Raw genomic sequence first — 26,039 nt, forward strand, 5'->3', positions numbered from 1 at the left:
CGAATTTTGTCCGGTAAAATAGACGTTCCAGATTTCTTAGAGTAGAATAAATGGCAATAAATGGGGGGGGGGGGGGGGGGGACTTTATTTTTCCGCGTGTCTTTTTTTTCTTTTAACCTTGAACATTAACGAAGGCAGTGCCTTTTTTGTGTGCGTTTGCTCCGTTGTCTCGCTCCTATTTTCGAACGACCTCTCATATCGTAGTGCCGCGACGGAAAGCATAATAAATTACATGGGTTCTCCCGGCGGCTGACACTGTCTCAAGCAGTCTTTGAAGAAGAACAAAATAAAAAAAAAAGCGTAACAATCTGAAGGCGAGAGACAAAAGAAGAAGCAACCAGGAACAGAGAGGAGCAAAAGCCTTAGTCCAATCCCCCGAGAAGTCGTTATAATTTCCTCCTTTCCATTACGTGTTATCGATAACGTTTTCGGAGACAACGAGCGCTTCCTTTTTTGTCTTTCCAAAAGCCTCCGGGCCACGTTTCCGTATTTCGCTCAAGGAATACGTGCCGTGTCTGTGATGTTTTCGAAGGACGGACGGAAAACAACTTTATTCTGCACGATACATCAAATATATACACAAAGGAAGGACGCGCCCCCTGGGGGTGAAAGAACAAAAATGAATACCGAAACTGAATATAACATACTCCCTCCCTTATCCGTAGTGATTAGTTGCTAGTAAGTATTAGATATCCCTAAGCATGCACTGTACATATTTACACACTACATAACCACTGCTATACACAGACAACTAGTCGGTCTGATAGTCTTTGAGCCAGGCCGGTCGTCTGCGCTCTCGGGACGGGCGATGGGGACGCTGCACGGCTGGGGATGGTAGTGAGCTTGTAGAGCGCTGCGGTACCCCAGGGGACCGCGGTTGCGGCCCAGGAGAAGGCGGATCAGGAACGGGCGACTGCGGTGCGGCAGACTGCAGTCCGTCAGGAGGCGGCGGCCGCGACCCGGGAGAAGGCGGCGGTGGCAGGTTAGGCTGCGGCACTCGAACCGGAAGCTGCGGCGCAGGTGGCTCTGAACGTTGGGACGGTGGACTCGTGCCCCTCTCTGGAACCCTGGAAAGCTTGGAGGCATTCCATGTGCGGCCATCTCCAAGTCTGAAAGAGACGGGTCCCCTCTTCGCCAACACTTCAGTTGACGAAGAAAAGGCGCGATCTCCCTTGAAGCGAACTGACGGCTTCTTGACACGAACGAAATCGCCCACTGCTATTTTCGGCTCCTTAGCAGCTCTCCTCCGGTCCGTCTACTCCTTGCTGCTTTGCTGTTGAAGCCGGACCCTTTGACGCAGTCGCGCCAGTTCCTTTGCTGGGTCTTTTGCGAACGCTGGTGCCGAAAACCCTACAACATCCAACCTGGTTCGAGGCATCCGCCCATGCAGCAGAACTGCTGGGGCAACCCCAGTGGTAGCCTGTGGAGTACAACGGTAAATAGCAAGGTAGTCAGTGACTGCTTGTCGGATAGGTCGCCTTTCGAGGAGTGAAACTTGGATGAAGTTCTTCAAAGTTCGATTAAGCCTTTCGACTTGCCCGTTCGCCTGGGGGTAGTATACCGATGAGTGTGACAGCTTGATGGCTCGGTTTTGAAGAAAGGTTATAAATTCACGTGAAGTGAACTGCGGCCCATTGTCGCAAACAATCTCCTCCGGGTATCCTTCACGGGCAAAGACACTGGTTATGAATTCTTTTACGGTGCTTGTGGCCACTTCGCTGCAAAAATATACCTCTGGCCACTTGGAATGGTAATCGACCAATGTTACAGCAAATCGGCTATTGCGAGGTGCATGCTCCAATGGGCCAACAATGTCTAGGCCCAGTTTCTGACAGGGTCTTTCAGGCCACTCAACAGGCTGCAATGGCACTGGCGATGTTTTGGCAGACTTATCTGCCTCCAGGCAGATGTGGCAGTTTTTCACGGCAGATTCCACTTGCTTGTCCATTCGTGGCCACCAGAATAGCTCACGAAGTCGCGCCTTTGTGCGCGTGATGCCCGGATGTGTCTCATGGGCAACTGCGATGAACTGAGCTGTGAGGGAGGACGGAACAACGAGGCGCTCTGCGCGCAGCAGCAGGTCATCAACAATAGAAAGCTCTTCGCGCACTGAGTAGAAAGGTTTTGCCTCCTCTGGTACGGACTTTCGTGGTGGCCAAGAGCCGCACACGAATGACTTGACGGTTTGCAGGCAATCGTCGTTGAGGACGGCTTGCTTGAATTCTTCCTTCGTCATTGAGGCCGGCTCGACCAACGAGACGTTTTCTTCTTCCTTGGAAAGTTCTGCCTCCAACGTAGGAGCTGGCAACCGAGAAAGAGCATCGGCCACAGTGTTGGTGGACCCCTTGCGGTACTCGACCGTGAAATTGTAACACAGGAGTCGTGCACTCCAGCGTGCAATCCGGAGTGGCCTTCTTCCACGCCCCTGCGACGATAGCAATGATACCAACGCCTGATGGTCCGTACGAATCTTGAAATGGCGACCCCACAGGTAAGTGGGGCCATCGCTCGCACGCCCAAATGCATGCCAATGCTTCACGTTCACCAACCGAGTACTTTCTTTCAGCTGGTGACAAGCTGCGAGACGCGAAAGCAACTGTGCGGAGCTCGTGGCCATTTTGCTGCTGCAGGACAGCTCCCAAACCGCAGTCGGAAGCGTCGGTCGACACGATGACTGGAAGTGATGGATCGAACATGTGGAGAACTGTACTCGAAGAAAGCATTTCCTTGATTCTCCGAAAACTGCTGTCTGCTTCAGCTGACCAGATGAAAGGCTCATTCTTGCGAAGCAGAACGCGCATAGGCTCGACCACTTCGGCCAAGCGTGGAACGAATTTGGAATAGTACTCGACAAGACCTAGGAACGACCGGAGGGCCGCAACATCTGTTGGCACTGGAGTGTTAATTATCGAGTCCACTTTCTCTGGAAGCGGTGCGATACCTTGTGCCGTGACCTTATGGCCTAGGAAGGAAAGTTCTGGAACGTCGAAGAGGCATTTGTTGTTCAACTTCAGGCCGGCATCCTTGACCTTCTGCAAGACCGTTTTTAGATTCAAAAGATGTTCTTCAGCACTTTTCCCAAAGACTATCACATCGTCAATGTAGAACAACACTCCAGAGCAGCCATCAAGAATTTTGGCCATCATCTTCTGAAATGCCGCTGGGGCAGAAGCTAACCCAAAACAAACTCTTTTGAATCGGAAGAGTCCTTCATGCGTAATGAAGGCTGTCAGATCCCTGCTGTCAGGGTGCAAAAGAACCTGATGGTAGGCGCAAGCCAAGCTTTGAGAAGTGTGTCGCGCCTACCAAGGCATGAAGAAGTTCCTCTGTGTGAGGCAATGGGAAGCTGTCTGGTACAATAGCCTTGTTAGGCTCCCGAAGGTCAACACAGATTCTGAAGCTGCCATCTTTCTTGTCAACGACAACAATGGGGGAAACCAATTCAGAAGCATCGATAGGTTCGATGATGTCAAGGCTCAGCAACCTGCGAAGTTAATCTGCTACTGGTTCCCGTAGTGAATATGGGAGACGACGAAGCTTCGAAATTACCGGCTGCACGCCTTGCCGAGTTTTGACACGATGCGTGAATCGCTTAGCAAGGCCCAACTCAGGACTGAAAAGTGAAACGAAGTCGGGTGCCAAGGCTGGCGGAAGGTTTGCTTGCCTCGGTTGCTCTCTTGACTGCGATGTAATGTGAGAAGGTGTCGGGTCATTGACACGCGGCGGCGGGGCGACGGACGTGTGCAGGCACTCGAAAGTGGAACCCTGAATTCGAAGATTTAGAGCCTTAATGTCGTCGAGGCCAATCAGACAGGTGCCTTGGCGAACGATGTAGAAAAGAAGTGGTGCAGAGCGCCCTTTAAATTGAACGTCTGCCTGAAAACACCCTAGCACGGAAATTGGACGCTTAGAAAAATCAAGCAAGGTGACGTGCGGAGCTGGAAGGAGCAAAACGCTTTCAAAATGTCGACGAAATACGTGTTCAGACAGAATCGAAACAGACGACCCCGAGTCAACAAGAAATGTCAAGCTGACATCCGCTACGCCCACTTTTATGTATATTGCTCTGCGAGCAGAATGCTGCACGGTCAAAACTTGCTCAGAACTTCCACTTGACAAAACATCGTCATCAAAATCAACTTACGAACCCTGCCTTGCGTTTGTCGCTCGCGGTTGCATACTCTCTGAAAGTGGCCCTTGACGCCGCAAAACGAACATTTCTTTCCCTGCGCTGGGCACTGTGACGCTGATGCGCGGTGGTTCCGCGAGCCGCACCGAAAACAGTGAGGTGAAACGGACCGGCTATCTCTGTCTCGCCGAGGGGGGCGGTGCCCCTGCGACGCACGTGAACCGCTCGCTTTCCTTGAAAAGTTCTGCTGACAATGCTCTTTTGGCTGTGAACTGGTTTTTCGCGAAGAATGCGGACGACGCACAGAAACAGGCTCGACTGAAGCAGAGAATTCCTTTAGTTCTTCAGCTGCTTGCTCAAACTGAAGAGCGATTCGTACTGCGCTCTCGAACGACAGGGAGGAACCCTCGAGTAGGAACCGTTCACGTATGCGATTCGAAGCAACGCCGGCAACAAATTGGTCACGGAGAGCCTCATCTTGTGAATTGAACGAACAATGCGAAACGAGCTGTCGTAAAGCAGCAACAAAGTCATGAACGGACTCGCCTGCGTGTTGGTTGCGGCGGTGGAAACGATGACGCTCGACGACTACGTTGCACGACGTCGAAAACTGCTTCCGTAAGGCGGCGAGTGCAGACGCGTACACGTCAGTAGTGGCCGCGGTAGGCTTATCTTGAACTGCCGGTGCTGCGGCGCTTGACCCTGCAGGTAAAGTCCGGAAAACACGCTGCCCTTCCGCCCCCAAACAATGCAGAAGAATGGCCTTGCGTCGCTCTGGTGGGCACTCAGCTGCTCCGGACGCTAGAAGGTAGACTGTAAAAGTCTGCTCCCACTCCTCCCATGGCAGGGACGGACGGCCGGGCGTCTGGAGGAACGGCGGCGGCGGAGCGAGGCCGGGGAAGCTCATGGCGGGGCGGGCGTAGCCGGACGGTACGGGATGCCGAAGGTAGCTTGGAACGGGCTACATCCTCGTCGCCAATGTGATGTTTTCGAAGGACGGACGGAAAACAACTTTATTCTGCACGATACATCAAATATATACACAAAGGAAGGACGCGCCCCCTGGGGGTGAAAGAACACAAATGAATACCGAAACTGAATATAGCAGTGTCTTTTGCCGTGCGTCCTTAAGCCGCTCAAACAGAGATTCTCTCTTCGTGTCTGCGTCACGAGCGATTCTTTCGCCTGACTAAAATGCCAGATAGGAGAGCAGGAGATGGAAGACAGTGGGCATAAACAAAGACGACTCTCCTTAACATCCACCAACTAATGCTTCCAATCAGAGCTCGGCGCTCAGACCTTGACCGCACACTCTCGTTTCCTCCTTTCCGTCAGTTTATCTCCGCACAGCTGAGGCTGTACGAACATATCTTGCGCTTAATTGTTAATAACTAAGTGTGAGGGAATATTGGGAGTCCGTTGGGTAAAAAGAAAAGAGGGGAAACCTCTTTGTTTTTTCTACTTACGTTATCGCCACCTCATCTGTGGTGCGACTACGACTGGAAACCTCGAAGAGATATTAAGTCTTGAAAAGAAAATTATAAGAATTTTCTGTATCCCTCCTTACGATTCCCACACTGCTGGTGTCTTTAAGATGCTAATATAAGTATCTATAACTGATACAATTACAGGTTAGCCGCTTGTTTGAAGAAAGTACAAAAAAGTGAAATTTTAATTTTTGGTAAGTCTTGCTACCCTGACCAAAAATGTTATAGCCTATTCCACCCGACATGCTGAATGCTGAGAAACGGTCACAAATAAAACTAATTACGGTTTTAAAATGCTAAAATACACGTTACCACACTTATTGAACAAGTTAAATCGCCGCGACTTTAACTTGAATTCACTCACCATAAAAGAAATTTGTAAATTTTATGTGTAAAAGCAGCTTTGTGTAAATATGTCTGCGTGCGTTTTGATCTGCTTTTTTTTTTTTTTTTTGCCAGTGTGCGTGTGTCTGTGTGGGTGTTCGGGGGGGGGGGGGGGGGGAGGGGGGGAAGGCGGGAACTCGTGAAGCTGTTTTGGCAGCTTTTCTTTCTTTTTTTTCGGTCCCCTTTTCATCAGTTCGGAGAAAAATAAAAAAAGTTATTATTAATATAATTACAATTATTTAACTTTAATCTGAAGATAATTGTCATATTAAGTACGTGTCATAAATAATAAACTATACATTTATATAGAAAAATCACATTTGATCACAGTGTGAGGTGGACACAATTAAGCACTAAATAAAGTTTTTCCCCCATCTATTTCTGTTAGTTCTCCAGAAAATTTCTTATGTTCTTATGGTTTCATAAAAAAAACAAAGAGGTTATACTAAATCCGCGTAGAATCGGAGGGAGAAGAGGAGATGAAAACGCACGGGAGGGCGAGAACACCGAGCTTTGAGCGGAATGACTAATTTTCACTTTTTTTTCCGCACTCACTTTGCGAGGAGAGGTTTATCAAACAACAAAAGAAATCAAATTGTTGCTTAATTACGACTGCAATGATATGTTTTAGTCATAAAAAAGAAAAAAGAAAGCAAGGAGAAATCACTTTTTGCGAACTGGTATAAACGAGCCCGCAAGGTCAGCTGGCTGTCGTCAGAGCGCAGTAATGAGATTGGCTCGTCGGGTCGGCCAATATTGCGCGCAACGCGAAACGCTCGGGGGTCCCGACCTAATTAACCCCACCATTAATAATAAACATTAAATAACCTCCAGAACTAATACGAAAATAAAATCAGGCTACAGGTGCCTCAGTCCCTGTCACGGACGCAGGCAATCTAACGTATTTTCATTGCTGTACTCGTTTTGTTCTAATATATACTATTTGGGGAAAAAAAGCTAAGGGAGAGCAGGAGAGGGGGGCACCCGGGGATGTTAAACCACCGCGCTCTGCCTGGAATGATTAGTGGGTATAGACGCACACCTAGCTGTCTTTGTTTCTAGTCGCTCTTCTAGAGGCGAGCTTCAAGCGCCGGACGCCGGAGTTCAGCGTTCAAGCGCGTTCGAATATCTGAGTAAAGTCAAAGGCAGCTGTACTTCGTTTTACCTTCAGTCCAGACGCTGCCGACGCTACGTGCTGATGGGACTCATCAGACAGCCTCAAAAGCGTACCATCGGGGTGTCTGTTACGTTTGTGTACGTTTTCTGCCACTGCTGAAACGATCATGTACAGGGAAGGCCTAGTGACCTGCGCTTTTGACGCTGTTTGATTTTTCCCATTGGGTCGTAGCGTTGGCTGCGCATGGACATAAGCTGACACGAAGTATGCGGAGCGAAAGTTCGTCTGCTTCTTGCACAGGGGCTGCAATGATGTCATGACGCCGAGCTGTGATTGGCTGATTAAAGAGAGACCAGTGGGTAGACCTCAAGGCATTTAGCATTGAGGTCTACCCACTATCCTTTCAATGAAAGCCAATCAGAGCTCAGCGTCGTATTGACGTCACCGTAATTCCTGCGCAAGGAGCAGACGACTTGCTCTACGTACAGTTTTTTGTCCGCCCACTTATCGTTCCAATCGGAGTTCGGTGCTCTTGCGTCCTTGCACGCTCTTGGCTCCTCGTCTCTCTCGATTTCTACATCTATACACGTTTGCAAGAAAGGCTCCTGTGCGCTGCCATTTTGAGCGATGCTGGCGCCGCGTAACGGGACACGTCACTGGGGTGCGCGATGACAGGATGGCGGCGTCTGGTGTATCGTCGACGGCCAAAGTTAACGACACACTTATTGTTCCGGAATGCAGGAGGAGGTATTCACACAGAATCGTACAGTCAAATATTGAAAGACGGAGCGGGGTATCTTTAAGGGTTAGAGCTGACTTTATAACGATTGCAGCCTCTGTTGCAGAACGTCGCGGAAGCCAGAGCTGTCGCGAGCGCAGTCATCGTTGGTGCTTAGAATGATAACAAAGAGAGGAGCTTCGGTGGTTCCGCTTCCAACATGAGTTTCCTAGCTTCGATAACGCTCAGACGTATCGTGAACCTCGAGCGTGCACGCGCAGCCGGAGCACGACGGAAGTCAACGGGCACGCGCTGGAGGCCTGGAGTTCGAGAGAGACGCCCTGCCGTTCTCCCTTTGTCGGCGACCATAAGATAATTACTCATATGTCAAGCAAGTTCCGAAAAGAAAAAAGAAAAAAAAAAAGAACACAGCGACAGAAATCAATTTTTTGGACGTACTTCGCGGTTAATTTATTCTCTCACTAATGCTCTTCCTTAATGCTTTTATGGGCAAATCAACTTTCATTCTAACAATTTACCGACAAGTAGCGCTCAAAAAACCGTAACTGATAAACCGAGGAATGCGGTTTTGGTTAATTTACTCAATTTAATCATTCATAAAATGTGTTTTCACATAACCTAGTTCATGGCATTTGTTTTTTTTAGGTCTGGGGAACCTGCATTCATTTCAAGTAAGCCTCCACGCTTAAAGACACTCCAAGCGTAGAGCTTTACTTCAAATCACTGCTTATTCGACCTCTTCGCGCTATCGTACCTGTAGCAACGTTTACCATACACACCGCCTGCCTGCGTGAATACGTAAAACTTAAATACATACAATGCGTGACACTGTTAACGGAAACACGACATCGGCGATTTCTTTTTCTTTTTTTTTTTTGCGCATTTTGTTTGAACAGAATATGCACCAAGAATTTGAGGGAGAGGATGAGACTAGATCTCGGCGACGACGTCACAACGCCAAGTTCCGATTGGAACGATTAGTGGGTAGGCCTAAAGCTAGCTGCCTTTGTCTCCACTTCACTCGTCGAAAAGCGTGAGAACGCGGAACGCCGGGATCCGGTGTTTGGCTCTCGCGTTCTAACGCGTTCGAACAGTGCAGTGGAAACAAAGGCAGCTAGCTTTAGTTCTACCCACTAATCGTTCAAATCAAAACTTGGCGTTCTGACGCCCCCGTGAGCTCTCGTCCCCTCTTCTCCCTTCCTTTCTCGGCACATTGAGGGGCACTGAATTTTACCAATTCGGCTACTGCCCTGCATGAGTACTTTTTGACACACTAGTATGTTTAATGGCAGCTGTTTAGTTTCAAAAGACAACGTCGAAAAAAAGGCTATCACTTGTTCGCCCTATAATCGTGTCTTCCTGCGTGCATACATACACACTTGTTCACACGCCCAGACCAAACCGCATATCGTAAACGCGTACAAAAAAAATAATATTTGCACGCGTTGATTACACGTTGAAAACACGTTGATAGAAACAGGAATATCTATAGATACGTTTTGAACGTTATGCCACAGGGCAGCGAAGTAAAGACAGCAGAGAGCAGAGTTTGTGGCAAATCGTCATTTCTCGCCCACGACGCTCTATTAAAATACCCCCGTGATGTCATCCCTCCGCTCTGCGACATCTCAACATCTTCTAGATTACGAAGCCGTAACGCTGAATGAGAGGTCGTAGTTGGCGAAGGCCAACGCTGGGCACACATTGGACATGACAATCGCGTCCACGTTCAGCTCAAACCTGACTCGTAGCCGAGCGCTGACGTAGCACTCGTTTCCAACCTGCGTCCAGCTTTTGGCCTTCGCTAGTGACGCAAAAAACGTCAGCACTTCGGCCTTGCCCTGTAGGCGGTGTGGGATGGCTTCGCAACCCACGTGCCGGCGCCGCAGGTGACGTCAGCAGTGCGATGCGAGCGCTGAGCGGAGGTATTGACGTGATGGGCGCTCTTTGCCGCTTTAGTTTCGGTTTGAAGTCGTATAGACATTTATTTTTTTAAGACGCCGTCATTTTAAAAATTACGGCACCGACGGCGCCGTCTAGCGGCTTAAAACTTGACTGACTTCCTGTATGTGGCAGAACAGCTATGGCTAGGTAACGGTGTTGGTATAGGCCAAACTTGGCTAGACTTGGCTATGGTGGGCTATACAATAACTTGGCTGGAAGTTGGCCGGTTGAATCGAGCTGGCTAACGACGGGTCATCTTCTTGCCTCCTCGAAAGAACGAGGACAAAGACGGTGGGGTGTTTTGGTTGAGTTTCCACAACGAAGGAATATACGAGCAGTTTAATGTAGTATGCAGGTAAGTTCTTGGCATTTTATAGCTGCATTTTGAATTGTGGCAGGTAGACGTTTTCATACCCTTCGCGTGCCATGAAGTATTAACATACCTTGCTAATCGGAGCACCGGCACCACCGGACTAGAATCGATCGACTTGCTTAGACGATGTAGTCGTGAGCATAAACGCGATGATGAGTCAGATACTAAGCAGTCGCGATTGGCGCTCGCAGTCGACGGACTATATAAAGAAAGATCCTCGGGAAAAGCTCAAAATCATTGCAGCTGCACTTGTGTTTCAGCTTCCCGTGCTCACCGCACACTCTCCGCGATTGTTCTTATGACTATTGAAATTATTTGTGCACCCGGCGACAACGCTGTGATAGCCAGCTAACCGTAGACTTTCGGAAATTATGACACGTTAAAAACAAACACGCGGAACTAACTCACGCGCGACGCTCGCCTCTAAGCCTTTTCGCCCATACCCCCGACGGCTGCGTACCCCGTGTCAGCGGGCAATCCAAAAATGCACCGGGTCGAGGGTGCGTCAGTTACGCGCTGCTATGAGGTTACGTGAAAAAGGCCTATACAAGGATGACATTCGTCGCCACGTAGCGTCGACTATGAATTTTCTTTATCGCAACTTTACTTCACTGTTTGTATATAATGAGGTGAGCATCGTTTTTGCAAAGCAGACGTCACACTGCTCATATACATCATACAAAAAGACAGTCTGCAAACACGGGTCACCGCAATTTCCCTGGTTCGAAGGCCGCGTGCCAAGTTTCTCCTCCAACTCCTTGCCATGGGGCATTCGAAGCACGAATCTCGCGGTGACTCCCGTACGAATTTGTACGCCGACTGTTGTTTGTGTGATGTATTGGCGACGTGAGCGATTGAAAGTGTCGCTGTGGTCGGCCCACCACAATTGGCTGAATGCTGACTATGACGTCAGCAAAGGATGTCTCATTGTCGGAAATAAGAGGAATTATCATTGACGGTGTTAGCAGTGTTGCTTTGAGACCGCTATGATTTCAAGCTTCCAGAATGCTCATTACAAACACCATTGAGCTTGTTCACAAGGTAATGACGTCACGAAAGGTAACCGAACGAGGGCGCCACCGAAACATCTCGCCGCCAATATGCGATCCCGGATTAACGATATTATTCCCCAAGAAATAAGCTCCTAACGAGTAATTTAAACTTTTTAGTCGCTAATAATAATAATTATTATTATTATTATTATTATTATTATTATTATTATTATTATTATTATTATTATTATTATTATTATTATTATTATTATTATTATTATTAATAAGAAATAAGAAAAAGACGGGGGGAGGTGTTTTGATAGCAGTTGATGCGTCATTACCGTGCATAAGACGTCCTGACCTGGAGACATCGCTTGAGTCCGTGTGGGTAGAACTGCAAAGTGTCAATGGTGAACGCATTCTGCTTGGCGCGTACTACTTGCCGCCCGACACCTCTCCTGATGAATTTAACCGATGTCTTCTTGCTATTGAAAGTACAACTAGTGCTCTAGATAATTTCAAATTTATTGTTATTGGTGATTTCAATGTCCCCAATATAAGCTGGGAAACAGCTACAGCGTCTTCTAATAATTACTACCTTGCTCAGAAATCTACGTTCTTACTTAACTTTGCATCATTTACGAATCTAAAGCAACACAATTGTATTCCCAATTGCCAGGGAAACATGCTTGATTTGTGTTTCTCAGATTTAGATGATATACGTATAACTGAGTGCGCCTCAAGTTTAGTTCCACCTGACAGATATCACCCCCCTCTGGAGATCGTGGTAGCTCTTCGAGAGGGCATGAGGCGTTGTTTACAGAGTCATTCTAATGTGACTAGTCACAATTTTTCCGCTGGAGACTACGTTGGTTTATACAACCATTTTGCCGAATACGATTGGTCATCGATCATTCGATGCACTGACGTCGATGAACAGGTTCGTGAGTTCACACGCATCGTTCGAGAAGGGATGCACCAGTTTATCCCGTTACGGAGAACCGCAGGTTCTAGGTTTCCCTTTTGGTTTTCACGTGAATTACGCAGATTAATGAATAAGAAGTTGCACGCTCACAGAAAATTTAAAAATAACGGTCTCCCTGGATGGAAATCAGAATTTTGGCGTCTAAGGTCTTCATGCAGGGAAGTTATGAGGCGTGATCGTCAGAGGTACGTTAATTCTGTTGAGCTGCATTTAACTCAGAATCCCATGGAATTTTGGAAATACGTTCGGTCTCGATCAAAGACAAAATGTGGGAGGGAGATCACATTGCTGAACTCACAGGGAAACTCGACCACAGATGTTTGCGAAATTTTTGCCCACCATTTCCAGTCCGTATTTAGTCATCAACCGAACTCTCCCATTAACGCCGCGCCAGCTGCCTCTAGTAATTCAACCTGTATTGCGTTTTTTGATGAGGAGCTATTATACGAGTGTGTAAAGAAGATGAAGCCGTCTTTGTCTTCTGGCCATGACGGCATTCCGTCTGTCCTATTGAAGGCCTATAGTGCAATATTTATCCCTATTTTGGTACATATATTTAACAACTGCGTAAAAACCGAAGTGTTTCCCGTCTTGTGGAAAACTGCACTTGTTGTACCCGTACATAAGTCCGGTTCAAGAACAAGCGTCTCAAACTACAGGCCTATATCTCTTCTTTGTACATTTTCAAAACTGTTCGAAACAGCTTTACACAAAATATTGTCGTTTAAGCTCAAACATTCTCTCATCCCTAGCCAACATGGTTTTATGGCGGGTCGCTCAACCACGACTAACCTCACTTGTTTCATGTCAACTGCTGCTCAGGTCGTCCCTAATAGAGGCCAACTTGATGTAATCTACTTTGATCTAAGCAAAGCGTTTGATCTTGTAAATCACGACATGTTGCTGGCAAAGCTGTCAAGGCTTGATGTCCACAGGTCGTTACTTTTATTGCTCAAAAGTTACTTGCGTGATAGACTGTGTTTTGTCAGCTCGAATGGTAATTCGTCTGCTGCTTATCAGGCTACGACGGGTGTACCTCAAGGTTCCGTTCTTGGCCCCCTTCTGTTTTCAGTTTTTGTGAATGATGTTTCGGCTGTGATCCGTCACTCTTCCTTTCTACAATATGCAGATGACATTAAGATGTTTATAGAGGTACGAGACGAACGCGACTGTGTTCTGCTACAAAATGATGTATATGCATTCGAAAACTGGTGCAATCAGAATGCCCTAAAACTAAATAGTTCGAAAACTAAAGTCATGTCCTACACTAGAAAGACACATAATATTATATTCTCTTATGACATTCAGTCAGTTCTTTTGACACGTGTGAATGAAATCAAAGACCTTGGAGTTGTATTTGATAGTACATTACGCTTTTCGAGTCATGTTGACCATATTGTGAGCTCAGCTTTACGTACGCTTGGTATCACGTGCCGCGTTACTAAAGAGTTTAATAACCCTAGTACTTTTGTGACACTGTACAGTGCTTTATGTCGACCACACGTCGAGTATGCCTCTGTTGTATGGAATGGAATCTGCGCGACAACCTCGGCTAGAATCGAACGTGTTCAGAATAAGTTCTTATGTATCTACAGACATCGTTTCTCGTCGCGCAATGCGTCCACCTCAAACGATGATCCAGCAGTGCCAGTCCAACATAGCTTGGCATTGCCCACCCTGCGGCGTAGGAGAGAACATGCCGACATCCTATTTCTGTACAAACTTATTCATGGCATCACTGACTGTACATCATTGATATCAAATGTGCGTTTGAAAATTCCCGTAAAAACTACAAGGCAAAATGCATCCTTCTACAATGCTCCCGTAACTAATCTTCACGACCCCGTGTCGAGAATTGGGCACACCTACAATTCCTCTTTTACAGACTCTATTGATATATTTAACAATAACACACCGGAGTTCATCAGAGCGCTGAAGTTCCTCACCTAAATTTGACTTCCCATTTTTTTTTTTTTTTTTTGCACCTGATTAAGTTCCTCAGAACCAATTTTTATACTCTCGCTTTCCTTTCCTTTCGCTATCGTGGTGGTATAGCCTAGCGAGTTTATGTGACATATGTGATCTTTTTTAAGTGTTTTATTGTTTACTGTTTCTTTGTTGTGTGTAGTGTTGATTTCCATGTTTCCTGAGTGCACCTGTACTAAGACCGCAAGGTTGTTCCTGGGCACTTCAATAAAAACATTGATTGATTGATTGATTGATTGATTATTATTATTATTATTATTATTATTATTATTATTATTATTATTATTATTATTATTATTATTATTATTATTATTATTGGCCCTCATAACTCCCAACTTAGTCCGAACAAAAAAAAAAATCTATTTCCCTTTCTTAAAAATTTTGGTCGCACGAAAAAAAAATATCTTTATATAGCTCAGTGCTTATAGGCCTTCAAGAATATTCATAACAAAAGGTGCGCTTACATGTTTTGAAATCAAGTATGGCGAATAGTCAATTCTTTTGATCCTTAATTTAACGTGCTTTGGAACAAACACAGTATACATAGTTTTGCGTTACTTCTAAAGCCCGCTGTTGAAGAACAAAAGAAAGTGTGCGTGTTTGTGTGTTGGGGAGGGGGGGGGGGAGAGTGTAGTACCGAGCTAGGACTGATTCCCCTTCGCGTTCTTGGTTCTACTGAATGATGGAATTTTCAATTACCGCGCGGAATTTGTCAGACAATCTCTCTTCTACGCGCATTCACGCGTACAAAATGCTCGTCCCCGGAGAACAATGCACGTGCCGACCAACATAATAGCAACATAAATTTTCATCAACGAAAAAGGGCCGACAAGCCTACTTGCCTTTAAACCTTTTTGTAGACCGTTCAACTTTAACCTTTTTATCTAATTGCACTTCACAGAGTATTTCATAAAAGAGTTAGAATCAAAAGGATTCCATTCGGTATTGTTTCTTTTACGTTTTTAATATTTCAACGCGTGCCGTACAAAATGAGGTATAGGGGTTTTCTTCGGAAAGTCTTTAAACAAAAAAGGTGGTAAATATGACATTGTGGTCTTCAAGTTGCATATTTGAAAGCTTGTGATAAAGGCATCTTGGCTGAAAAGAGGAGTTAACGTATTTATTTTACTCGCAAGAAAGTTCCTAGCAACAATTCGTAAGACGTACTTAGACGAACCTGCGTCGTGTTTGGTTGCGTTTGATGTTATTATTAGGGTATGTTTTTTTCTCAAAACTTCCACTCCCGCATTTGGCACCCAAATTGTTTCAGCTTCAAAGACGATGGCTTGGTTTGCTGCAATTATTAAATTTAGCGAACATTAAAGTTCCAACCTAACTTACACTATACCAATCTAAGATACAGAATGCTTCTTTATTGCTCGAGTAAAATACAAATATAGGAGTATATAGTATAATCGATATTAAAGTTGGTCTGTTTGTTTTAGGTGCTTTTGGAGATCATCACTACGATATAAAGTAACTTTCTAAACATCCCGAAATTATTAACAAAAACAAAACGATGAAGTTGTTTGCGTTTCCAGTCAAAGAGCTACGCGCGTGTAGCTTCTCGACAACACCAAACAAGTTCTGGGAGCGTGAAACACCTAAAGGGTGCGCGCCGATCCGCCTTGCCAGCTACACAAACGACAGCGTCCGCGCTGCCTCCGCCCGCTCAGGGTTTTGACCCGCAGCGTCTCGGCTGCGTCGACGCCTCCAGGCGGTCGCGTTCCTCGTTCTTGATCCGGAGTAAAAGTTCGGCGCCTTGCCATTCGAAAACGTATCCATGTTCAACGTTTCCCTGTACGTGTTCTCACGTTATTCAGGCTGCAGGAGTGTATCAGAGCTCAAAATCTATTCGTGTCCCCCGCCATTGTGTCGGCAACGACTGCAACACAGCGCCATGTATTTCCTTTATCTGCGCTAGAACATGCGTGTGCGGAAAGCAAGTCGTCTGCTTTTTTTCTGCGCAGGAGTGGCGGTGACGTCAGAGCAACACCGAGCTCTGATTGGCTCTGTTTGAAAGGATGGTGGGTAGACCTCAATGCTAGATGCCTTAACGTTTACCCTCTATTTTCTTTTTTCTTTTGTTTTCTAAACAGCCAATAAGAAGTTTAGCGTTCTGACATCATGGCGACCCCTGTGCAAGAAGCAGACGAAGTTGCGCTCCGAATACAAAGCGTTTGCTTGTTTGACGGTTCGGAAATCATTACGGAACGACACTCAGCAGTGCCACTTTGTGGATATAATCTACTTGAGAAGTATTTTTCACTCCTCCTATTACCAGGTGTAGCTCTTCGCTCTGTAGAGCGAAGGGAGTAGATGTTAATGCGAGGATGCAGTCGAGGTGGTTACGTACCATCAGTTTATAACCCTGGAGAGTGGGGAAACAAAAGGGCAGGACAACACGACTCGCCAAACACAGTTGAGGATTATTTCACAAGACACAACCTTATATAGGCTACCAAAACAAAGAACCCGAACAGAACAAAGACACTGATGTTCTCGACGTACTGGGATTGAGAGGATCGCAGCTGTTTTCGCCAGCGCATAGAGGTTAAATTAGCGCCGACTGAGGCCTGGAACGTTTTGCGTAGCGTGGTGCTCAGACAAGCTGGCATTTATTAGAATTTAACATCAGCTGCTACTCGCGATGTCTTTGCGCAATGCTTCTGCTAGGAGCGGCACCGTGACATCGCACGCTTCCAATCGTATATGGAGCTGTATTGTTTAAATATAAACCTTGAACATAAGCAAAACAATTCAAGTTTAGGCATATTTATTAGCATAAAAGTTACTGCATAAGGAAGGGAAGCAAATTGTTGTGTCTATGTTTATACAGCCGGAAGTTAGTCTGCCTCAGTGGGCGTCTGTTGTCTCAGATGTAGATGAGCAGTTTAGCCAGTGCGGTAGAACCGCTAGCCTAGGGTTTTTAACGTGCACCACGCAGTAGTGATACACGACCGCACGCCGGTACGATGCTCATCCAGATCGAGACGGGCAGTGGTTGGGATTGAACCCAAGATCCCTGGGCTCTGCAGCGCGAGCTTTCGCTCCACGTGCTCCGAGCTCGTGTGCGCTAGCCCACTCGGCCACCAATACCCCGCATAACAAAGACTAAGAACGGTGTTTGAAAGTATTTTTTCTTTATCATGATAGCATCAAACTAGAAAACTCTGCCTTAAGAAATAGTAAACATTAATATTCAAGACTCAATCGATAAGAGCTTATGCCAGTTATTTGTCAAACGTTAACTTACCCTGAAATAGTCTGTTAGTTTTGCGATGTGGGTTAGCAAGAGTTTCACAGCTCACGATTGTTAAATTTGAATTTCAAAGCTTGCAGGCGATGAGCTACAATTGCACGTCAAACTTTTTTTTATTATTTTTATTAGGTGCTCGGCATTTTGTGAAGCCCAGATAAAATCGTGGCCGCGAGGTTCGGCTTTGATTGGTTGACGGGTGGGAGAGGGCTAGTGAGTGTCTCGACGTTGATTGGTCGACGGGGAGGTCACGTGCCCGGAGGGGTAGGCGAGGAGGAGTGAGGTAGGCGAGGGGGACCTCCATCACCTGTGCCTACTACTGATGGAAAGAAGCTCGTGTGTATGGAAGGCTCTGGAAGATCGCCAGGTGTGTGAGCACGATTAGCGACAGTATCTCTTCCTTCTAGGAACAACTATCAAGTGTACGCAAGGTACGCGTTAAACTAACCGATGAACAGCGCCGTGAACGTAGGCGTCCGGCGACTGGGAACTTACAGATATCGCTAAACGTTTGTAATGCTAGAACGTTTCCCGTGTGCAATACAATTGCCTAGCAATATTCCATAAGTTTATACTTTTGTAAACATGCTTGTACAGGTCCTATTGCGTTATGTTTGATTATGCTTGCGATATAAGCAGTACTCTGAAAGTTAAAAAGGAAATGCAACCTTGTGGGTCGCTGTAAGTATTTATTCGCATCCGGACATCGCATTTCTGTGAAATGGGTACTAAAATGTGTCTATGTGTTTATGTAGTTCCTTACTTCTGCAACAGCTCCAAAAGGGCATGACAGTATTGATAAATAAATGTTAAATAACGTATTCTACAAGAAGAAAAATCTTGACGTGGATCTAGATGGCGTATTCTTATGATAAGTGCATAATAAAAAGAAGTAAATAGCAGTAAAATTATGTTTATCAGCTATCTGACACAATTTTTTTGGCACAAAAGCTCGAACGTCTAAACAAAAAATGCTTAATGAGCGTCCGTTGGAATAAAGGTACAATACAACGATAGAATTACTAACAGTTTAAAAATTGCGGAGTGTGGCTTATTATGTTAACGCTTTTTGCTTCGTAACTTGTTGCCCGAATTTTTTTTTTGTTTTTTTTTGTTTAGCGTATTAATTGTTGCGCGTTAGTATGCACGCCCTGTGTTTCTTGAGCTTCTAATTTGGAAAGCGGAGGTCCCGGTCTCGCCTGGCTACAGCCTGTGAACGGCAGTTCGACTCCGGAGGATACGAACAAGCGTCGCACTCATCCCAGGCAAACGAGCACCCTTCAACAACAAAACCCGAAAATAAGAAAAAGAGGTGATTGCACTTGGTGTGCCCAAGAAAAACTTGATTTTTCGATTGCCAAAAAAAAAAAAAACTACAAGTCAGCACACCTGGACTTACCCAATACGGGGTGGGGTCTCCACGACACCACGATCCAAACCAACGCGTTTTTGTGCGCGCGTTGGCCGTGCGCTTCTCGGAAATTGCATATTTTGTACCGCTTTTGCTGTTTCCGGAGCGCTTTCTGAGTCACAACCATGCGCGTTGGTTAGAGCGGTGCGGTTTCGGGCGAGCGGAGACCATCTGCGCCAGACGGCAAAGAAACGCCGAGCCGGAACTAGTGCCCTCCGCCGATTGGCCGAGAACGGGAGCGCCCTTCTACGTCCCGGCACGTTTTCTTGCGCGTTCAGAAAAAAAAATTGAAATCATCCAACTTTCTTATGCGCGCCCGGAAGGCGCAATTAATCTGCGTGACGTCACGAAATACGCAATTTCCGGGAAGCGCGCGGCCTACGCGCTTGCAAAAACGCGTTTGTTTGGATCGCGCTTAAGCTGAACCGAAATCTGGATTCCACAAAACACGCGGCGAAAGCGTGCCACGGGATGCTACAAACACCAAGACATCACTCATACAGGAATATCTCCGAACGGATGACCATATTTTCTAGAAAAGGGGGCACATTTGACAGAAATGTTCACGTCATGTTTCTCCGAGAAGGAGAGGGAACGCCCTCGCGTCTTCGAAGCGAAGACGCGAGGGAGCGAAGTGAAGAGAGGAAGAAACGAGATATCTCTACGTCAGGCGCCTCGTCGGCCTGGTTCAATCTCGACCTTTTTTTCCAAAAATATGGCTGTACATTCGAGATATCGCCTTACGAGTAGTGTTGAAGGGTTGTAGTGTCCCGCTTACAACTCCTGCATTGTTTTTTTTGTTTTTTTTTTTGGAATCCAAATTTCGGTTTACCATCCCTTTAAAGAGGTCTTGGGTTCGCTTCTCGCTTACTTGCGGCAGGCGAACCTCCAGGACTGTGTATATTAACACCCTTGCCCTTCCCCTGATAACGTTAGGCAGAAGAAGGATGTGCCTATTAAATGACATGTACTCACTCACTCGATCACTGTTAAGCTGTCACTGCATACAATAGCGTTGCAAAGGCCAAAGTTTGGAGCATTCAAGCAACCAAACGATTTTACGAGACTCTTGTAGTAATTATATGTTTTCCATTCACTCAATTGGTTGCTATGCTAACGCAGTCTTAATCTTACACCATATTTTAGGATATATCACGTTTCCCATTGTCGGGATCGTGCCCAATATGACCGCTATTGATCCGTCGTGCTGTTCATATTACAAGTTCATACATTACAACAACAAGAAACCACTGAGTCGCATTTGGTTCTTGTATTCTGGTTGTTTACTTCTTTGAGGCGTTATATTGGTTTTCGCACTCGCCGATTTCTAGCCTCCGGCTCCTAGGCGAGCAAGCAACTCTGCGCTTTATGAAACGAAAAGAACGCACTGAAGCCAGGGTACCCTCTGCTCCTGGACGGGATAATGGGAGCCAAGGCGGCCAAATAAACTTCCGCCAGCTCTGAGAGATATTTCAACGGCCCGAACGCTCATAACGACGCGAGGAGTAATCCAATCTTCCGAGCCGAGCCAAGCCGAGCCAGTTCCAAGTCAGACGGGAATTGTCACTTCCCGGTCACTCTGTTCCGCGTGCTTGTCGCCGCCGCCGCCGAACGATTGGGGAGGCGAGGAAATGGGGACCACTCCCTTCGGACGATGAGTCCCTCTTCCACCGGAATGACTGTTTACCCACTACTGCCAACTTCCTTCTGTTCTTTCCTTTTCTCTTTCACTCTTTCTTTCTTCTTCCACTTCTCTCTCCTTTCCTCGCAAGACCCGACAATTTCCGGCAGTAGACTATGTTTTACTTCCTGCAAAAACAGTCTTTCATGTGTCTAATAAAACTTTGAGTTGAGTTATTTTCATCCTCTTTTAGAGGATGACAATAGGTGTTTTCTTCTTTTTTTGTGGGATCTGGTAATGACAACTACGTCCATTACTGCTACTACTGTGTGATTTACGTTTACAACACAATATTTTGCCGCAATAAACTCAATACAGGGAGTTCCCGTGAAAAGAGAACTGTGTTTTTCGGCCCGGTTACATAAACTATGCATCGCAGAAATCTCACACTTTGTGGGAACCCGACGCTCGCGGTTAGGATAGGACGCGAACGTTTGAGAATATGATGTTACCTAGATCGAAAAATTATTGAGAAAAACGAAATTTCTCTCTGAGCCGACGTCCACCTTAACCTAATATTTTCAAAACGGGAAATGACATTGTGGAGGCCTGTGGCTTTTATTTCAGCGAAAAAACAAAACAAGAAATCTTGGCAGCAAGAAAGAAAACAATAAATTCTTTCTTGCGGGCAAGTGTTTTCCACTGGTCTAAATCTCACAAGCGTCCACATTGTCGAGTTTTCTTTTGACGATATTAGGTTTAAACGGACGTCGGCTCATAGAGAAATTTCATTTTTCATAGTTATCCTTTGATCCAGGTAACGTCATGTTCTTAAACTTTCGCGTTCTATCCCAACCCCTAGAGTCACATTCTTGCAGGGTTTGAGCTTTTTGTGATGTATAGTTGATTTACCCAGGCCGAAGAACACGGGTCTCGTTTCTCGAGAACTCTCCGTATAATATTTTTTCTCGTATATCACTGAGTTGACTGGTGTAGAGATGCAAAAAGTTTATGTTCACTCATCTCGTGTTCTTGAATCACCGCCAGGGAATATATATTGTAACGTGAACAAACTACAATTATCTCAAAGGCTGACCACTGAAATGCAGGGCGTTAAATGAAATAGTGTCTAATGTTTTCACTCATAGGACTTCACTATCGGTATAATAATTGACTGACTGCATAAAAACGAGTGAGAGATGAGACATTTAACCATTTCTTGTTTATATAGGTAACGAAAATACTTAACTTTGTAATAATGTAGAAATCTAACGAGTAGGTTAGTGCCTTGCTGAAAATACTAACGCGTTATCAGTATCGTCGTCGCTTGTAATGCATTACTTCTAAGACAATTTTTAGCAGCAATGCTCCACCAGATGTAGAGGACGATAAAGAGCCAGTTACGCTTTGTCTACCGTCAAAACTCCGTATTTGTCACTGTACTGAATAATAAACAACTCATGGTTCAGCAACATTATTTAGTATAAGTTGAAGGCATAAAAAGAAAATAATTCGACAGCAATTGAATGATGAGAGTTCGCGAGGAGAAACAACAGTTTGTCACGCAACTATTCGTTGAGCAGCAGCTCTACGAGCAACAGTTGCTAGAGCAATAGGTGGTAGAGAAACGGATGATCGAGCAACAGTTTATCGAGCAACAGTTCATCCAGGAACATCTCGCAGAATCACAGCTTGTCTAGGAGCAATTCATCCAGCGACACCTCGCGGATTATGAGTTCACATACCATCAATTTACGTTCACAATTTTGACAAGCGATAGCTATTAGAGTAACACTTAGTCAAGAAACAGTTTGAATAACATGCTCTTGAGTTTCTTCGTTCCAGAGAAACCAAGATCTTTGAGTTCAACTTTCTTTCTGAAGAAGAAAGTTAAAAGCAATTAGGCGTTTAGAAGCATACTCGTTTCTTCGTGTTGGGGCAGAGAGCAAGAAATGAAAAATAACGCTGCTGCCCTAAAACAAATGTATCTAGAAAGAAGACCCTCCTGTTGGCGCGAGGGTGCAAATAATTAATCGAGTAGGCACGGCTATTATTTATAATATCCGTGCTCGCAAAAACGCTGCTTTACTACGTTGCATTGCCATCGCGAAGCAGTTTTAGTGCAGGCACCGCGTTCCGGCAAGTACTAAATTCGGGCCATCCGCGTTGCATATTCAAGCACGGTACGACCTTTTTGCCAGCATGCGTTCAACTATGGACGATGACCCCCGGAGGTAAACTACTTGCAAACTGCCGCGACCTCAAGTTTCCCGGCCACGCGACAAAGCTTACAAGCTCTTAAGCGTTTCCTTTAAGGTTTCTTTGTTCCTTTGCGCTGCTTCTAAGGCGCGATGAAAGATGACGCGAGATATCCGCGGGGCGTAACCAGAACTTACGGGAAACCGGGAGAACAACAGGCGTGAAATATGAAGCGCTCGGGAAGACGGCACGGATTCTAAACCTCAAACCGCCCAAAGAGTGAAAAAAAAAACAGCCTTTTTCATGCACTTTCGTTGAAAAAGGGGCAGTAGAAACGCGGAATGTGATGTAGCGCCGAGATAGACGCTATTGCGGTGCCACCGTTTCTGCCGCAGCGGCAACTCCGTAAACAAGACACACCGGAACGGAGAAAATGAAAGTGTTGCGCCGTGAGGCGTCGCGCTAGCGAGCGGCCAAATCCAAAAAGCATACGGAAGAAATTAAATATATATATATATATATAATATTGAAAGAAAGAGAAAACGCATGCGCTTGGCAGGGATGTTGAAATCCCGAAGCTCGCTCTTTTAGCGTCTGCTCTGGCGGCCATAACTGTGTGCGCGAATGTTGAGCGCGTGCTGATGGCGAGCTTCCACTGTTCTTTTGCAACGTGCATTCCACACCGTCAAAAGTGCTGGACTTATAGCAGCCTATTGATGTGAGCTCGTTCTGAGCATGCGCTCTAAACAGCACCCACAAATATGGCGTCTAGTGAATACTCCCTATACGGGTAGAAACTGAGAGAGAGGAGGAGACGTGACCGCGGCGGGAGACCAGACTCGTATTACTCGAAGTCAACATAATGTAAACAAAGGCCTTAGGAAAGCCGTAGCCCTTGTGTTTCTGTATGCCGCTACCTCCTGCCGGAGGCCAGCGCGGGTCGCTGATATGGCACCAATTTTGCGGTACACGCTTTTGGCTCAAACTCGTGTCTAATTCGTGAGGACACGAGGGCTGCGTTGGCCTTCGTGTTCGATCAGTGATTGCATGAGTTCCAGCCGACCGCCGCCGCAGTATACACGTGTGATGGCTTCCGTCTCTGGAGTGCGAAAGCAGAAACGGTTGGATGCCAGCCATGTCAGGCGTTCTGTGTTAAAAAGTGATACGCGTCTAAAATTTGAATGCGTTGTGAATATACTTGTTTGGGGCTGTGTGCGCTGGAAGACTAAACGAGTGTTTGCATGATTTAAGGCCCGTTCACACGGCTGCGTTTGACTCCCAACGGCTGAGGCAAGACCGGCTTTTAAGCCTCTTGTGACGGCTTAATTGCCGCGAAGCCGGACTTAAGCCGTCGCGAGAGGCTTAAAAACCGGTCGGGGTCGAACGCAAGTGTGTGAACGGGCCTTTGGACACTCCACACAAACAAAATATATAAAATTAAAGCGAAGAGAAGCGAGGTCAATCTACCTTTAAGGTTTAACGAATGATTTTATCGCGCATATCTCAGACTGACTAAACTAGAGATGAGCGCACAGGCAGTATGATTATATGAGATTATAACATAATAAGGGATCGGAGACAATAAGCATACACAAAAAAAAGTTTTTTTTCTTGCTTCCTGTATATATATATATATATATATAATATGGTTTCCAAGCACGTATACCCAGGGGGGGGGGGGGGGGGGCGCCTTGCCCCCCCCCCCCCCCCCCCCTCCCGAGATCTTACATTTTGTTGGGACCTGCTCTCCTCCTCCCCCTCATACAGCATTTTGTCATGGGCGACCCCCGCCCCCCTCTCCCCCGCTCCCCCCCGCCCGAAACAAAATACTGGCTACGTGCCTGATGGTTTCGAAGAATTTTGGAATCATTGAGCTAAGCCCCGACGTAAACTGATTTTCTAACGCTGTGCACAACTTTGGAGTTTGGGTCGAGGCTATATTTGGGCGAATTCATATTTATGCGTTCAGGCGCGCGTCACACCTACCAACGCAATCTACGTGTATTAAAGCGCTTGACGACTCTCATGCCCCGTCCGCAAGAAGAAGAGAGTTCTGCGAATGCTCGACTTCACTCGGAATTGCTTCCAAAGAGGTTCACCACATCGAAAGACAGTAACTAGCAGATTTAAAGTGACCGTCAAAACTAAAGCTGCGGTTGTAAAGGCTGGACAATAAGGACTTAATTGGGTCCTACAGTGATACACAGTGTATCGCTAATGGGTGCAGTGTTATTGTTTTTTCTTTAGCATTTTGAGTCGTTATCTACGCAACCGCGTCTTAGCAGTTCCTTGTTTGCCAAGAAACAATTCTTTATGTAGAGTTCAGAGAACGAAAATTAAAACTGAAAGACGAAGGTGAACCTCCGAAATACTGAAAGAAGACTGAGGGCGCAGGTGATCTGGTGACTGTTTGGCAACGTAAGAACAGACACGGAAACAGAAAGAACGCACACAACAGGAACGGTTTGGGTACGTCCTTTTTGTTTTCGTGTCTATGTTTTTACTATGTTGCTTCGAAATGCTCCCTTCCCCCCAAAAAAAAAATATAATAAAATAATAAAAGAAGTACAGCGAGAGGAAAAGAAACTATTCCCGATAAAATGTTTTAGGAACAAGACGTGTTTTCTTGTATTTTTATTTTGCTTTAAGTACTTTGCTGTGTTAGCCATCGTTATTCGTTGTAAAAACATTGTTTTACATTCTATTTGATCCTCTCATTAGCGACGGCACGTTTCCCGCATACTTTCAGTTAAACATATAAGTGAAAATTCATTTTAAAAACCTCAAGCCAAGCTCGATGAATCGAGAATCGTGCCGCTACACTTGAGTCATGTTCTTCCGGCTACAAAATGTGAAAATAAATATTTGATTTTCACCCGATCGCCTTTAATACGAATTCAATGGATCGATCTTTTCCTCCGAAGTGCGGGCGCCAATGGCTGCTGTGATTATCTGAAATGCACTCGTTAATGGCGGACAGACAAGGGTTATTCATTGAACGCGGCGAGGACCCTCCAAGTTTGGAGTGTTGGCGACACAATTCACTCTAACTAGCTTTGAGAACGACCGGATAATTTAATATGAATTGAACCTAGCCGACTTAGTGAATTCTTTCACTTTAGGATGTCTCTCAAAACCTGCACCGACTCAAGTAGGTTGATTAAGGATATCCGTCGTCTTCACGGTCGGGTGCGCAAATCTGGAAAAACGTCTATGGAAAAAATGAGCCAAACCTTTAAAGTGACACCCCCTTTTCTGTATGCAATAATTGGCGCTTAAGATGAAGTTTACTATTGTTCAGTTGTTGTTCACAAGTTAATTATCATGCTTGAGGGATAGATGTTCTCTGAAATGATGTCTGAAAAATCAAAGATGTTGTGTTTCTCAGGGCTGAGCATTTGATCGATTAACCT

At 45.8% G+C, this 26,039-nt stretch overlaps 1 pseudogene; it reads right to left on the minus strand.

The window, feature by feature from the left end:
• Positions 1-3,806: 3,806 nt before the first annotated feature.
• On the minus strand, positions 3,807-5,132 carry LOC120846825 (annotated as a pseudogene).
• Between the last annotated feature and the right edge of the window lie 20,907 nt (positions 5,133-26,039).

The sequence above is a fragment of the Ixodes scapularis genome, unplaced genomic scaffold, assembly GCF_016920785.2.
Source record: "Ixodes scapularis isolate PalLabHiFi unplaced genomic scaffold, ASM1692078v2 PGA_scaffold7__128_contigs__length_106722199, whole genome shotgun sequence".
NCBI lineage: Eukaryota > Metazoa > Arthropoda > Arachnida > Ixodida > Ixodidae > Ixodes > Ixodes scapularis.